The 17,088-nt window shown below is 39.5% G+C and overlaps 1 long non-coding RNA gene across 1 annotated transcript; it reads right to left on the reverse strand.

The window, feature by feature from the left end:
* Positions 1–94: 94 nt before the first annotated feature.
* Positions 95–15,112, reverse strand: LOC128808357 (uncharacterized). The gene is made up of 4 exons (XR_008437446.1): positions 15,040–15,112; positions 10,995–11,030; positions 10,194–10,421; positions 95–9,374 (listed from the first exon to the last, which is right to left on the reverse strand). It is a non-coding gene; the product is annotated as an uncharacterized LOC128808357 (long non-coding RNA).
* Between the last annotated feature and the right edge of the window lie 1,976 nt (positions 15,113–17,088).

Genomic DNA, 17,088 nt, shown 5'->3' on the forward strand with positions numbered 1-17,088 from the left:
TGGGTCCTCATTTGTTATGAAGTATTAAAGTATTGGTTCCACAAATTATATTACATAGCATGGATTTAAATAAATAATGAAGAAGAATAGCTGGTAAATTTTTAAGCTGCATTTCTGTAATCTTTGAAACTGGGAGGACCTCCGCCAACCACAGAAGAAATTTTTCGGAACTGTAGTCACCAAAACAATAAACAACATATCCATAAAACAGTCTTCTGAGGGGCCTTGTTACTTTTAGGCAATCAATACAAGAAGCAAAGGGTTTCTGCTACCCTCTAAAACAACCCTTGAAGGGATTAAGTTATGCATCTTAGAATGAGTTGAATAACAATTTTTGTTTAGCTGCTGTTTAAGTCAGAAGCTCTTGTGCCTGAAGTCTGGGACAGCTGCCCCCAAAGCAGATATCTGGCATATATGAATTCAGCTTGAGTTGATAAGTTTTGACAAAGCTACAGCAAGTACACCTCAGAAGTGGAGTGGAATGTACAGTAATTTGGTTGATTTGTCTTCTGAACAGATGACACATCCAGTTTTAGTGCATTCTCAGCCTGTGCTGCTTTATTGCTAAAAAAGTTTGTATACAGGTGCAGAGTTTCCAGGTTCATTTTTAAACAGTTCCTCTTTACAGTGTCAAAAGAATAAAATCTTATCTTGAAATCCTCAAAGATGCATAGATATAAAAGCAAGCTGCCTTTTGGAAAAAATCAGAATTTGCAGGGAGACATTCTTTCACTGTAACCATGTAAAACATGTGCAATGGGAGTACATAGTTTATAGTCACACCGATAATTTCCTCCACTAATCCATGCAAGAACACTATCAGAAGTTCAGCATAAGTATTCTTTAGCCTATTAAGTACTAAGGTAATTTTTAGGAATTTATACCTAATACTTCTCCTTTGCTGTTATATTTTTTAAAAGGAAAACAACTTCACTGACATCTGTAGTAGCTTATTCCCAGGTTATACTGGAAAGAAATACAAAGGATACAATGGCTTACTCATTACAATATTTAACAGACTTTAAAACCATGCATAGTGCTCTAAAGAATTAAAAATTACCATGGTTAACCACTGGGCTAACTTTGTCTTAGAAATTTTCTTGTTGAAGAAATTGGCTCAAAGACTCATTCAGTCTAACTTGTGATACCACGGAATAGTTATCTTCTCTTATAATATTCCTATCTTCATTTGGCAATCCTTACACATTTAAAAAGAGCATTCATGGGTAAAACCACAATTCCCATTCTAAACCCAAAACACAGTGCTTTATAAATGGTTGGCTATGAAATATGAACAGGAGTTAACTTGACACACCTTTTCTTCCTCCAAGACACTTCCTTCTACTTAAGAGAGGACTGAGCCTCTGTTCATGGAGAAGTGTTCTGCACAAGTTAAGCCCACTTACAAAATTATGCTAAGCTAGAAGTATGGAATTCTGCAATTACAAGCCAGTATTCTACATGTTTAATTACAAATTTAAACTTGGAAAAGTATTAGTGATGTAGGCTATGCCACATATTTTCTTATTTTCAAGCTGCCAGCAGAAATTGACTACATTATCCACTAAGAGACTTGAATTACAGAGAACACACTAAGAGTTTACAGAAAGATGGCATCCAAATTCCCTTTTATCTAGTAAGTGAAATAAAGAAAAAAGACAATTGCAACCTCTGTTGCAGAAGATAAAGATCTTCAGTGATCAAATCTCATTTTCTGTTTTTAAAAATCTCTTTAAAGAACTTAAAAAATATACAAGATTACCAGTATTTTCAGGTTCATTCCTGCAGATACCATTATTGCTGGCTGGTACCAGTATGCTTGAGTAACAGCTGCCTATGTGGCTAGAGTTACCTGAAAATACTGTCTCTTAAAAAGCTATTCAACATCTGAAAAATATGTACTGTGCTTATTAATTTCAGTATTCTCCATAAAATTTCTCTTACCACATTCAAGCTTATTACCTACTGTCTGGCAAATACTATACTCAATTTGAGTCTGTGGTTTCTGTTACTTGTTTGTTGGCTTGGGTTTTGGGGTGATTTTTTTTGTGGGTTTGGTTTTTTACTTTCCCACCAGTCGCTCCCCCTGCACCGTGTAAGAAACTCTGCACCCTTTTCCTTGCTACAGCTGCAGCAGGTGAGAAACCTCATCTCGCCTCTAAACATGCTTAGTTCATGCCCTGCTTTTTACATGCTCAGGACAGTGATATGAACCAGACTAGAGGTTATAAAGGCGAGTTCTGCTGATCCTGGTTCCTGATTTACAGTTTTGGTGCCATGCTTGTCCCTATCTATACATTCTGCCCCCTTCTCTACAGAGGCAGCACATTCTCTTAAAAAAACCCGAAATTTGAGAATCAAAGCAGGAAGTTCAAGCTATTGGTATATTAATTCCTATTGCTTCATTATGTATAAATGCATATCTCAATTTACTGGTAATAACTACATTACACTAGACATTTTGAATCATGCATAATTAGAATACTAGCTCTAAGATTTGGTTTGTGGGCCTGTGCCGCTTTCCTTCAGTTTCTCCATGCAGTTCTTCATGCCTAAGGCACTACAAACTATCTGCCTTTTATTTGACCTGCAAACACACTCATTTGGAGGGGAAGTGGAGAGAAGCAGACAGGATTTAGATAGGACACACTGAACAGAAAGTTACCTTCTATCTTTAACTTTAGATGGGGTAAAAGTCATGGGAATCTGTCTATATTATAACCTGGTACATAGGCTCAGAGACAGAAACACGCTCGCTCTGCTGATGTCATGAACACTGACACTTTTATCTAAAACACAGGAGGAAGTGTAGAGACTGAAAGGGAACAAACATCAGAATCCATGGTTAGGGTTCTGCACTGTTGAACAAGACACCCTGGTTCAACTGCTGGCTTTTGTGTGCCAGTCAAAATGCTACAGGGGCAAAATGCTGGATTGTTCTGTGAAAGAAATCCAGTGGAATCTAACTTGACCTGTCATTCTGCAGCTCTGTACCTGACCAGCAAGCAGGATTATTAGTTTTGGAGGAAGACCAGCCAGTTTTCTAAGGATGCAAGAAGCAGTAATTTCTAAGATTTGTTATACATCAAAAATAGTTATATCTTCAATATTTTTTCCTTTTCTGCCCCAAAAAAACCCCAGACTGCCAGTTCTTGACAATGTAACCCTCATGTAAAGTGTCAGTATCCTCAGGCTCAGTACAATTTCTTCCCACTTACTATCAAGAAGTCTTTGCAAGATTTTATTTTTCTCATAAATTTGACAATTACCCTCAGTTTCAGAAGTTACAATTCCCACCACAAGTACTGGCAAGACCTTCTGCAGCAGCACTACTGGATATACAAACAGAATATATTTGTATCATCTGGGTTTAGTACTGCTAAAGAAGGCATGTCCATACTGGTCATTATACCTTTGATATACCACACCCAAGTGTGGTAGCACCTGACATTTCCACTTAGGTTTAGAAGCTGTTAAATCAAGGAGGTTGAAGCAAGTCATGCCATAGTACAAGAGCTGAAAGGCAAAGGGATTCCTTTTGTTGCTGAGAATAGTAATTCCTAGTCTAACAACCCACAGAATTCAGATAATTATTAAAAGCCTGTACTGGGAAGTATATGTAGACAGCTTGCCTGGCTACATCAGTCTTTATTTCCTCCCCCCCTTTTCTGAGTGGATATACTGTTGAATAATTCTGTTCAGCCACAAAGTTCATACTTCTGAAGCATGAATGTAACTTTGTTTTCATTATAATTTCATTATTATGTAAATGTACTTGCTGATCACAGATCACATAATTTCATAATTTCTCTAATGTAATCAGAGAGCAATCAAATTACGGTCCCCTATGGCCAGCTTCCAATTTTATCAAAAAATCAATAGTTGGAATTTAATCTGATTACAATCTTTCAGATCAATTAGTTTTCATAAGCATATTACATACTAGCCAACACTTAATTTAGACATTGTCATGCTTATCCTGTTACTTTACACTATAAAAATGCTCACAGCCCTCGCAGTTCCATTATCAATTTATGAAGAGCCAAAGTGCTTCACCCCCCCATGCTTTAAAAACACAAGAAGCTTCCATTAAGCTGGAAGCTTACAGTCTAGATTACTTCAGCTTTCCAGAAGAAATGCAGCCAGATTGATACAAACCTCTGATTCTGTTCAGAATACATTACTATATGTTGGGCCACACTGTGTCCATAGATGAGGTATTCACACTAAAAAATGTCAACTAGGAACAGTTTAGAACTCCTGTGGCTCTTCTATACAACCCTTTGATAGCGAATAAATTTTTGGATGCAGATCTACAGGTGAAGATCAATAACCCTTTGTGTTACAAGAGGCTTCACAGTACTTTCCTCTGCAAAACTTCAGGCATCAACTGAAATCAATTATGGTCTGAAACAGTGTTTAGCAAAGCTGAAATTATTTTCTGCTGTAACATCTTTAGAATTCTACAGTTGTGCTTGGCATGTACAAATGTTTTGAGTGTCAAGTGCTCTCTAATGTTTTTAGTTTTTTTTAATTTAAAGACTATCTCAGATTTGTCTTTATAAACAAAGAAAACAAAGTACTTCCCACCACAAAAGCTTCTAACTTTAGAATCAGGTTCTCTTCACAGTCCAGTATTTGGAAAAGTTTTGTTTCTCAGAGAAACAGAGCAAGTGCTAGGCTACATAGAAAGAAAAAATTACAGGGAAACTTCAGCTATCCTTTCAAAGAGAACTGTCTGCCCTTCCCCCAGCACTCACTGACAGTGCTTCCGACATGTGGCAAAGCTAATTTTTCTTTTTTTAATATATATATCATTAACTTCAAGTGCCAAATTCCCTCCAATGAGAGGAACATAAGAAGAATTCACCCTTCTTCTCAGGAAGACTCTTCACACGACTCCCTGCAGCACAGAGCGCCACAAACTTATTTGGTTATTACCCACTTACTCTACTGTACAGTCTTGCTAATGCAAGTTATTTACTATCACATGCAAAACAGTTATTGCTACTAAAGTTCTATTTTCTTATTAAATCATCTTATGGCTTTGTTTGCATCAGGGATTCTTCCCCCTACATACTGTGCTATTTTGCATTCCAGTTTCAGAGGTATTTTTCAATTGATTCTCCCAAGCACTAAACTACTTTATTCAATGGTACAGCTAAGTCCATTCAGAATTGAACCTGACTCTTATTACAGGTCCCCCAGAGCTCTGCTGTAAATGGCCCACCTGCCCAATTTTCTCAGAAATTTATCAGAGGCAGAGGGTTGTTTGGTTGGTTTTGTTGGGGTTTTTTTTCCCTGTTACATACATTAGCTCTGCCTGGATTACTGTCATTGCACAGAAGTATATGCTTCTTGATTAATTACTTTAAAGATATAGCATACCAAACTAACAAAACCAAGCTACCCATTCCCTCCCTCCCCCTAATGGCCATTTACAGGCAGGTCTCAGGAAAAAAAGATGCAGTATCCTCTCTAAGCTGAAAGAGAGAAATGGGTAAAGAGCAGCACTGGCATCAAATAAAATACTTATTCCTAGGAAATCAGAGGATGCCATCCACAGAGCATGCACATCTCAAGAATCATACCAGTCTCCTATTCAACCAGTCCAAGCTGCCCATTGAGTGCTAAATAAATTTTCCTTCCCTGGTCTAAACTTTCCTTCTGAAAAAAGCAGAGGGAGAGACAGAAATCATTAAAATTGAGCTTAGAGCTGGAAAGCAAAACTGGAAGTTACCTAAAATACAAGATATTGAATTCTCAATAATACAGGGGTGGGGAATCTCTGATCCATTGGCTAGAGACAGCCTGCTGCACAGATACAGCCTGCAACATCGTTTTCCAACTTTGACCTTATCTTATTCTCTTATTAAGATGTATGTAAATGCAGGATCCACCAAGATTATTTTAAGATTCAATAGGACTTCAGCCAAAAAAGGTTCCCCATTCCTGCAATAATGGAGAAAAGTCTTCTACGCATAATTAGCACATCACATTTTGCACCTATTAACTTATCACACAATGAGGATAATGTTTTACTAGCTATAATAATCATAGAGTCAGATCTGAAAAAAAGACAAGATTAACAGACTTTGTAAATTATCTGAAGGTAAGAGATGTGTACAGAATGCACACAAACTCCTTAGCATATTTATACTTTTCTGAATATATCACAGGATGGGTAATAAATGGTTCAATAAAATTGAAAATGGAAGAAAACACTAACAAAGATTTAAAAGAAAATAATCACACCGATAGGGATGACAATTACGGATACTTGCATACTCTAGCTTACTACTGCAGTTGGACAGACAGACAAATATCAAAAAGTCCACTATGATTCTATGAAGCCCATTAAGTGAACGAGTTCCCTTTCTAAGGACAGCATTGCCATTGTCAAAGGGAGGATACTGCATGTTTAGACCATGTTTGTGACATTCCTATTGTATCCTTTCTAGTGTTAATTACATTATCATCACTGTTTACTAATAAATTTGTCACTCAGAAATTGTAAAAATACTACTAGGCTCATGCACTGGTCCTAACATGGCACTACAGTTTGCTACAAAGCACTAATGCTTATGGAACTATACATCTCAAAATGGAAGACATTGGTGATTTTGTTGTTTTCAAACAACTTGTAACATCATTTTGTCCACAAGTATTAAAATATATATATGTATATATATATATATATGAGCTATTGCACATGCCCGTTTTTGTAATCTTTCACATGGGAAGATTTCCAACCAACATAAAGAGAAAGCAGAGCAAGAAAAAGTGAGTCAGATGAAGCAGCATTTCCAAACACAGCAGCTCTTTAAAGGTGCTGGCCAGGAAGGTACAGCAATGGGGGTCTTCTGGGCATGCACTATTGGAGCATCACTTCTGTGAAAGCCACAGATCCTTAACCTAGTAAAATCCTCATGTTCTAAAATTAAACTCGAAACTAATGCAGCTACACTGTCATGAATAGGACTTAAGAAAAAAATCAGTAATTCTACTTTTTTGTTACAATGTCAGGTTACAAAATATTGAGTTTAAGGAGCTTAGATTATCAGCTCTCTAGTCAGGCAAATTCGCAATTTTTGTACATGTCCCCAGAAAACAAAAATACCTTCCTGTCCCTCAAGTATTCTGTCATCAAGCTATGCAAGAAACAACTGCTATCTCTAACATCAGAGGGGTAAGCATGGGCAGAAGGAAGAAAATTCCCAGATCTAAAATCAGACATTTCTTATACCACATACTTCCCAACCACTGTAATCCTATGATATTGACAGTATTTTCCATCACTTAAGAGATGGATCCTGCTTCTACAGACATCTCCATTACATCCTATTGACTTCAATGTAAGGAGGTCCTAAAACGAAGTGTGCTTTTCTAGTTGCCTCCAATGCCAGAAAGTTCAGACCATATTCAGCAAAGTCAGGCCAAGCTGGTGGTTGCCTCACCAAGCTCAATGTTAACTCTTATCACACAGCTCACCACAATGTTACACACAATTTTAGAGCACCTCTCTGCTCATTAAAGTTGGCATTACTTTTACATGCAGCATCCTGCCCACCACTCTTAAGCCTACGTGTCTGCTCTTTGCTTCATGGAAACACAAAATGGGTAAAGCTGTCATTAAATCCTATTGTTACAAAACAAGTCTAAACACAGACATTACTTGGAGGATTAGGATCAACATCAATGCTTGTTCTCATTCTGCTATGGAACTTGGTCCCATAAAATGTCACCACATTTTTAATACTAGAATGCTGCCCTGGCAATCAATCACCAAGAATTAAGAAGGATTTCAATTGTTTGCTTTTTCAGCCATTTTCAGGCTGTCTGGCTCTCTCCAGCAGTTTTCTAAAAGGAAAAATATAACAAGAAATCTAGAATGTTTCCCCAACCATTTTAGTATCTCCCGTATTTTAAGCTAGCAAGCCACATTTCAAAATCACAAGCTTGGAATAAGGTGCACTAAAAAGAGTTTCAGATTTGAGGTGGAACATAATACATATCCCAGTTCTGGTAGTTTTTTGCCAAAAATCTTACTTGTTATAGATAATCCCATAGGAAGGAGCATGTAAACAACATATGCTCCCATCTCAAAACGACAGAAAATAGCCTATATAATCACGACTTACATAGACAAAGAATCTTGTGTAAACATGAGAACAACCAGATTGTGCCTTAGTTTGGGAAGGAATAAGAAGAGTCAGAATAAGGACTGTACTAAGTATTTCTGCTCTCAACTCACCCCTCTTACGTGGCTAACATTCCATTTTCTTGGGCCTATTTCTACCTAGATGGAGGAAACACACAGGTCCTCTCAGTTCTCAGTCATGAAAGAATCAAAAAGCAAGATTTCATCAGCAGTAGGAAAAGCTGAAATTGTGTTGAAGAAGCCAGGTGGATACACCGCAACTTTACAGCTCTGGTCTCTTCCATCCCATCAGAAGCTAATTTCTATAATAAAGATGTTCTGCCCATCTCTTCTACTGTAGACTGGTCTTGTTCCTTTTGATGCTAAGGGAATGCCTGAGGAAGGGAATGATTTAATGCAAACCTAGTCATTATCCTGTTACCCCAGAGGCCTTCAAAGCTTCCTTTTTCTTTGCCAAAAATGAAATGATGCAGAGTAATTTCTTCTTCAGATGAAAGCTCTTCATATCCTGCACTTACAGAGGTCCACACTTGCAAATATGTATTTTGATCACAGCCTGGGATACACAGTACAGACAAGGTGATTCTGTATTTGTTCTTGTGCATTAGCTGCTTTATGTGAGTTGACACCTATCTACCAAGTCAAGCCTGGGACCTGGACTAGAAAATACCTGTATGGGATGCCCCTACTTGTTTGGTAAGTTTCTTCCTCATGTCAGAGCAGAAAACATTCTGGTTTTCCTGCTGCAACTTTTCATATATATCAGGTCAGTCTGACACAGCAATGCATGCAGACACTTTATCTGCTAGGAATTCCAATTTGACACAGCAAAGTACTTAATCTTCCTAAAATTAAGAAGGAAATATCAGTGAAAAACACCAGTTTCCACTTGCATCTGATTACAAAGTATTTTTCATTTTAAAACAGAATGCAGAAAGCTGAATGAAGAGCTGGCACAGAAGACATTTTTTCAGGAAAACAAATGCTGATTTCTGTTACTCTGCTTCTGAGTTTTGATAAAACAGTGGGCTACTTCTGTGGAGGAAGTCATCTGGAGAATCAAATGTTTGGTAAGATGATTAAAACAGAAGTGGACAGATCTTTGTTCATTCAGCTCCATGGACATGAAGGACAGGTTTCGCTTGCTAGAAGAGAAATATTCACGTTTTATAGCCTTTGAGGAAGTAAGAGGATCACCTTCTTAGGACAGGATCTGAAATTCCAAATTAAAAAAACAGGGAAGGTAGTTTAGGAATCAGAATAAAATACACTCAATGTTAAAATGCCCACCAGTTCACTACTTTAAAAGCCTGACTCTAATGGATAAAATTATCTGGTTTCACAAACTGCAATAATCCCTTGGTCTGTAAGTTTCTGTATCTAACTTTAGATGTCCATAAACTGGCTAAGGAAATACTTCAGAAATGCTGAACCATACACTTACTGAGAAGCAATGCAGCTAAAAATACACCACTGTTAATTAGCTGTGGGGCTTCAACTGTGTCTCCAATGCAGAGATGACGACTACGAGGTAGCAGTAGAGTGCTCATGGCACAGAGTGTATGCCCTCTGCTCTAGCAGGTCACAGCTCAAAGAGACATCATAAACTACCACCCAACTAATTATGAAATTGTCAGTGCTGGAGAGAAAAAGAGCACTTACAACAGTTTTAAGATCACATACATTAGCTTCTTACTTTTACTCATTTCTCCCCACTTATCCACAGCACAGACAAATTTCAGTAACTCATCTTTTCACAGATCTCCTGGCCTTCCATCAGTGATACTCACCTGGTACTACCTAGTTACAGCAGCTGTTAAGACATGCTATTTTTGCATTAAGTTGGAAGCTAACATGGGTGCACTCCTGCATCACTATTGCCAGAATGTTTATTACCATTCTCTTGTGCTAAAATAAAAGATGCAAAATAGAGGAAAAAAAAGGAAAAAAAAAATCTTTCTCATATACAAGAACATGAGAATAATTAAGCTCTTCCTCTTTTTTCCTCATCTGTATTTCTTATTTTAATTACCTTAACCATTCCGTTGATCAAATCCAGAAATAGTCTTCCAGTGACAATTTTCAGCTCCTATGTTAGAAGCAGTGAGTAGACCATGAAAATGGAAATATAGTACATGTACTATTGATATCTCTCTTGAGTCACTCAAATATTTCAGCTGATCATTGGGTTGACCATCGACACTCAGACTGTTGGGAAAATCTTATTCTTATGAAGATGTGGAAAAACAGACCTGGAGAGCTGCAATAAAACATGCCAGAGGTTTGTGACAGAGCTGAGAACAGAATATAGCACAGAACAGAATACAGAACAGAATCTAATTGTGTTGCACACCTTAACTACCAAAATATCTTTATTTCATTCACTGGGAAAAAATAAATCAAAACTACAGAATTTTATTGTAATCTTAGAAATTTTGAACGTACTTTTTTCCTATTTGATAATTTACATTTGGTTATTTTATCATCCTTCCAATCCCATCATTTAACAAATAACACTTAAGAAAACTATTCCAAGTTAATAGAATTTGTCTTAGCAGAGCAAATGACATCACAGGACAGGGATTTTATAATTTTCAAGGCACTTATTCTTGTTAGAATATATAATAGTCAAATCTATGTTTCTTTAAGGTGAAGTCCAAGCTGAAATCTGACACTGTGGCAACATTCCAGCTCTCTGAAAGCATACTACAAAAAATTAAAATCTCAATGACAGATTTCTTTGGTCAGAGAAAAGGGAACTAAATCAGCTGACAAACTTGATAAGTTTAGTACCTTATATGTAGTACCTAAATAACCTCACAATTGTACTCACCATGATTTTTGATCATTCCACATCCTCTTCAGTGAGCTTAGAAAGAAAGAGAAGAATAAACAAAATTAAATTTGCATTTAGGAAGCAGCTTAGATCATACATGATTATCTGCACAAGACACAAAAGATTAGCTGTACCTTCCATGAACCAGGTAACATTTTTAAGACTTCCTACATAAAACATGCTGATGCTATTTTTCAAATTATCAGCTATACCCCCTCTTTTAGTTTAAATCAAGAGAACTGGACCCAAGTGTGGAAAAGCCAGGACACACAAACTTTAAATAATTGGAGGCACACATTTAAGTTTCATGGGAACTGAGATGGACACATATTCAGTCTCCAGTAAGGCAAGAAACTCTTTCACGTTAATAACAAACTACTGTAGTGAGGATGCTGAGCTGACAACCTAACTGGAAGAATAATGGAAGAATAATTCTCATTCTGTAAGAATGATGGAACTATCTCATCACACAGAACGTAAATGATTCAAAATTCCTCAGCAAAGGATTATTAGCTTCCACACTCCTGTACAACACAGCATTTCTATAAGCACCATGCACCTGGACCTTCAGAAAATCCCCAGCCATCAGACAATCCCTAATTCAGAGTAGTTACTTCCTTCCCATGTTGTCAGTTGTGACCCTTCCTACTCAAATTCTCCCTCAAGAACCTCAAAGCACTATGTACCTTTGAGACATTAAGGAACCAACAGCAAATGCTTCACAAAAGAATGAACTTGAAAAGGAACAGTTACCAGGATTGGTAATTAATTGGCAATAATCCCAAACTGCCTTATCATTATAGAAACCACGTAATAGAAACCAATCCAATCTTTGAAAAGCTGGGTCTTCTTTCAGTAAGACTATGAATTAACTAAACTAAACACTAAAGTAAGTCTTATTAAAAAAGAAAGCAGCTGGTGACATTCAAAGCAAAGGATTGGTTCATCCAACACTGAAATTCAGTTAGCTTTAACCTACTTTTTTTTAATTTTAACAAGTTCACTGACTTTGAATGCCCCAGTTTTTAACTACTCTGCTTGATGCACTCTCTAGCTGACTTTCATCAATTATATGAGCACAGAGTTCACAGCAGTCCAACAGAACTTGCAAATGCAACTGGATATATATCAAGGTTATTGAAAATGAGCTGGCACTGAGACTGATGGTGACACTATCAACTCTTCAGATAAAACCTAGTGGACATTACAAAGAAAGAAAAGCTATTTTTCTTGTTTCATACTCTACTGAACATACAGTCAATTGATGCAGAGCAAGAAATAACTGTGAAAGCTCAACACTGCCTGCATGACTCCTTCTTTGTTAGAAATTCAGAATGTATTATTTTCATTAAGTCTTGACCTATTGCCCATTAATTTTTTTTTGCTCTACCATAACTAAAGATTAGTTTCCATGAACTTTAAATCTCACATTCAGATAGGTGCCTGTATTGAAGACATTCGATAACTTCAGGAATTCCAAAGTCAAAAAGAGATGAAGTAGTATCTCACAAATAAATTTACCAGCAAAACTGCAATATTTGTCTTCTCATATATATTAACATACTGTATTACCAGTATGGCAAAAAAAAATCCCCACACAAGTCGGCATTCTGACATAATCAGCACACTGGAATTGGAGACTACATTAATATAACAGTATATAGCTATGCCACCGACTTTCACTCCACCCCTCATGCTCTGTTTTAAGGTGCAATAAAAACTGAGATCCATCAGATCTGGCTTTCCAAAATACTATCTTTGCCTCTTACACAGACACAAATCCTCCAGGAGATGAGCAGAATTAAAAGGACCCAGAAGATGATTAGATGATTCCCCTTCTCTTGCCTAGAGCTTGAGAAGTATGAGGAAGTAAGGAAGGAAAGATCTAGAAACGGGTTAATATAGAAAGACAAAAAAACAAAAATTGGAAGTATAGTGGAGACCTATGGAAATACAGAAAGCAAAATTAGCCCTACATATCACAAGTCCACTATGATTTTTCCTATGGCTTAAAAACTGCCAAATTTAACCTGGAAAGTGGACAATGACAAATGCTTAAATTATAAACACAAATACAATGGAAAGTAGCTTACAGTCCTGTAAAAAAATTAGCTGACTTCATGATCTTTTTGCTTTCTAGGCAACTTCGAACTAGGCATCTAAATCCAAGCTACAAGGCAAAGGTGAGAACTTGCAAAAGGAAGTCTAAGACTGGTGTGACTGGAGAAAGAGCGGGAGTGCCTGAGTGTGGAGGCACCAAATGTAACACTGAGCAGGATCTGGGCTCTAAGGGGCTTATGTCAGCAGCACCCAGGTTAGCAGGTCACATCCCCCTGCCACTTCAGAAGACACCCAGATCTGGAGACAACACTGATAATCCAGAGAGTCAGGAGAATGTAGAGACGCAGGGCAATGTCCCCTCCAAAAGAGTACACAGGCACATCTGAAGCCTAGAATGGTTGCCAGCCTATGAAGAGGCCAGGAGACAGTAAGGACCTGTCAGCTGATGTCCCCTGTCAACACAGTCTGCCAGACTGTGGCATGCTGCTATGGCATGCTGCTATGGTGCTTGGCTGCTGTAGAGACATCTCGGGCACCACGGACACTCCTCCCTAATTTTTTGTTTCACTCTGTATTTTTAAATAAAACCATTTTCCTCTTTTACCAGGTTTCCAATGCACATCTACGTTATTGTTGGTACAATATTTTAACAATACTTTGAACCACAGCAGAGAAAACAGGGAAAACTGCTTAAAGATGAGCTTTCAGTTCCGTGATACACACGCTGCAGGAATGTGCTCTAGGAATACTGTTCAGGCAAAGAAACAACCCTTCTTCCACATGCTATTTTAGAAAAATCCTCTTCTTTTTTTTTAATCCCCTGAAGACTGTGCAGGTTTTGCATCTCACACTCACGCAACCTCTGGACTGGTTTCAAACACTGCTCCTTTTTTAGTTTTTAAGAATGAACGTGGGAGGTGTTCAAGTGATACTCCAGACTCTTCACAAACTTGGTCAGGACTTTTTAGCCTTGGCTGGCCTATGACTTCTGACACCCCTGAACAAAAGGTGACCACCATGACATGCATAGCCTGCTCATGCAAATTTTCACACTGTAGATTCCCAGCACTGTGGGTAAGATTGTAAACCACTGCATATTGATTTGACATATACCAGAGCAACAGGAAATTATGATACTATTTTTAAGATACTACTTCTCACAGCTTTGTGCACTGAAAGCAATTAAGAATAAATATTAATCCATATGAATTTCTTACTGCTAAAGTAGTGTACAACTTCACACAAAAGAAAGCTAATTGCTTATTATTCTTCTAATGATAATATAAAACAGAATTATTTTTATATATAGTATGCCAAAGACAAATCCCCTGGCATATTTTAAAAGGTCATACAGAGAAATGTATAAGCAGGAATATTCATCAGTAGCAGCATACTGTGTCTTAATGTTATGTTGCTCCTAAGCTGCTATTACTGTTACTACATGAGTAATGTTGCACATGAAAGTCAGTAAAATGTTCCTTAAGAATTTTTTCTCCTAAGCAGCTACTGCTTTCAGAACTAATTATAAAACATGCTTATATTTCTTTTGAGTTATTTCACCAGTTAAAAACAACTACTTCATTATTAGGTCATGTGTGCTAATACACCATGTCTCTACAAAATCTAAAACTATGCTTCTCATTTAACCACTTCAACTTGTTTCTTTTACCTGACATGCAGATTGAAAATGCAGTCACAATTCTAGGATGAACTCGAGATTTTAAGAACTTCTATCAAATACAGAACAGAAGGAATCTCATGCTAGTGACACTAATTCTTTTGCTTTCAGTAAGAACTGATCCACCCATATTTTCTTTTTCTCTTGAAATTTAAACTAAGTACCATTCTCTAGCACAAAATAACACTTTCAGTTTTGAAGAATTAAGGGCATACCTGGCCTGCACGGTACTAACTTGGAAAGAAGAGATAGCGCATTTAGCAATAGGTTCACATGTTTCATGATGTGTTAAATTCCTTTTACCTTATTATCAACATGAATTTATATGGCTAAATCAATTTCCACTGTAATCTCTCCACTTTCCAAAGAAATTGTTTTTGCAGGGTAGATTTCTGTACCTTCTCGTTCTGTCAAAAAACCAGGAAGCCATCCCTTTTGTGCACTCCTGTGTCAGCACTACAGACATCATAAAAGGATATAACCATTCAGATCAGCAGAATTCATCCAGCCCACACATCGCATGAATAAGAACGATAACAGGAGCGTAGCTGTATTCAGCGCTATGCTCGTAGCCAGACATGCGAAGCCCCATTTCAGATTATACATTTCAGTTTCCCTTTCCCAGGTCGCTGCCGGCCGCAGCTGTCCCCAGTCGGCTGCGGGGTATCGCCGTGCAGGGACCATCTGCTGCAGCCCGGCTCCGGAGCTGCAGGACGCCCTCGTCCCCAGCACCGAAGTTGCTCAGACTTTTCACGGCGGCGAGGGGGTAGGACCGGCCCGATTCCGGCTCCGGTCCGTCCCCACACGGACACCGGCCCGCTCCTCGCTCGGGGCCGGCGCGGCGAGGGGGCCCAGTCGCTCCCACTGCTCCGGCCCGGCGCCGCGGGAACGAGCCCGAGCCCGAGCCCGAGCCCGAGCCCGAGCCCGAGCCCGGGCCCAGCCCGATCACGGGGCGGGACGGGGAGGCGGGTGCGCGGGCGCGCGGTCCCAGCCTAGACAGGGATCCGGCACCAGGCTCCGGGCTGGACACGGCCGCTGCTCCCGCCGCACTCACCTGAGCGCGGCCGAGGCCGCGGGGCCGCGGCCGGCCCGGCCCCTCCGCCTCCTCCGCCCCTCACTCCGCCATCTTCCCCTCCTTCCCCGGCCTCCCGGCGGGGGCTCGCTGCGCCCGGGCCCGCCCACTCGGCCGCGAGCCTATTGGGTGCCGTGCCCATGCATCAGCCCCCCGGTTTTGGCGGTGATTGGCCAGCGGCGCCGTCCATCCCGGGACTAGCCTCCCGCCTCCAAGGCGGCCCGCTCTGATTGGCCCCGGGGAGGGCACAGGGAAGGGATTGGCTCGGGCGGCGCGAGCGGGACTGGCCCGGGGCGAGTCCCCCGGTGACCTCCACGGGGATTTAAAGGGGCCGCTCCGCAAGGGCGGCCGGGCTGGAACACCCGCCCCGCACCACCCGGTGGGGAGGAAAAGGGTGCGGGGACGTGGGGTCCCGGTCCGGCGGTCCTACAGCACCTGCTGAGCTCAGCGAGCATCGTGGTTGCTCTGAAAGGCGGCCTTCTCTCGTTCTGCCTGCAGTCATTCTGCCGGCTTTTTGTCATCCGCAATTTTTTAAAATTTTTTTAGCAGCGGTAATTTTGCACTTCAAGCTGTCGGGTGGATGCATTGAAGAGTGTGAAGAGGAGTACGTACCCATTCAGAAAACTCTGGAGAAACACCCCCGTCTCACCGTGATTCATCCCAGATTACTACAAACTATTTCTCTCGAAATCTTAACACGTGTGTTCAAACATTTAATACAATGCTTTTCTACTGTGTCACATTTTAGAGCAGACTGCAATGAAACACTTTTGCTAACTTCAGTATTATACCTACATTCTATTTACAACCAAAGCTACAGTTTCAGAGAATCAAAAGCAGGGGTTTATGTTCCATTGTACAGTTACAGAACATAATTTTTACTCCTGCTCTTCATGAGTCAAATCCTGTATTTGGATTCTTTTCTTTTCCCCGTTGTTGCCAAGCTAAGGGACCTACAGGTTTCAGTACTGACTAGAGATCAAACCTATTTCTGCTTCTACAGTCTTCACAATACTCTGGTAACCAGTTGCAACCATATAATTCTGCAGTCAAGCCTCCAGCCAGTCTCAACATAAACTCTTGGCTGCAGATTTGAGAATGGACTGTCCCTCAGTAGACTGGAGAATGGTTCATCTGTATTTAAAATCCTATCCCTTTTACTACTTTTTAAAAAGACAAAGATGAAATATTAAATAGCTCTGCCTCTGAGCTGCCAACACTTTCACCTTCAGGGTGACCTGTTCTCAAGACAAAATACTTCTATAAACAACCAGTTATGC

Source organism: Vidua macroura, chromosome 6 (genome assembly GCF_024509145.1).
Source record: "Vidua macroura isolate BioBank_ID:100142 chromosome 6, ASM2450914v1, whole genome shotgun sequence".
Lineage (NCBI taxonomy): Eukaryota > Metazoa > Chordata > Aves > Passeriformes > Viduidae > Vidua > Vidua macroura.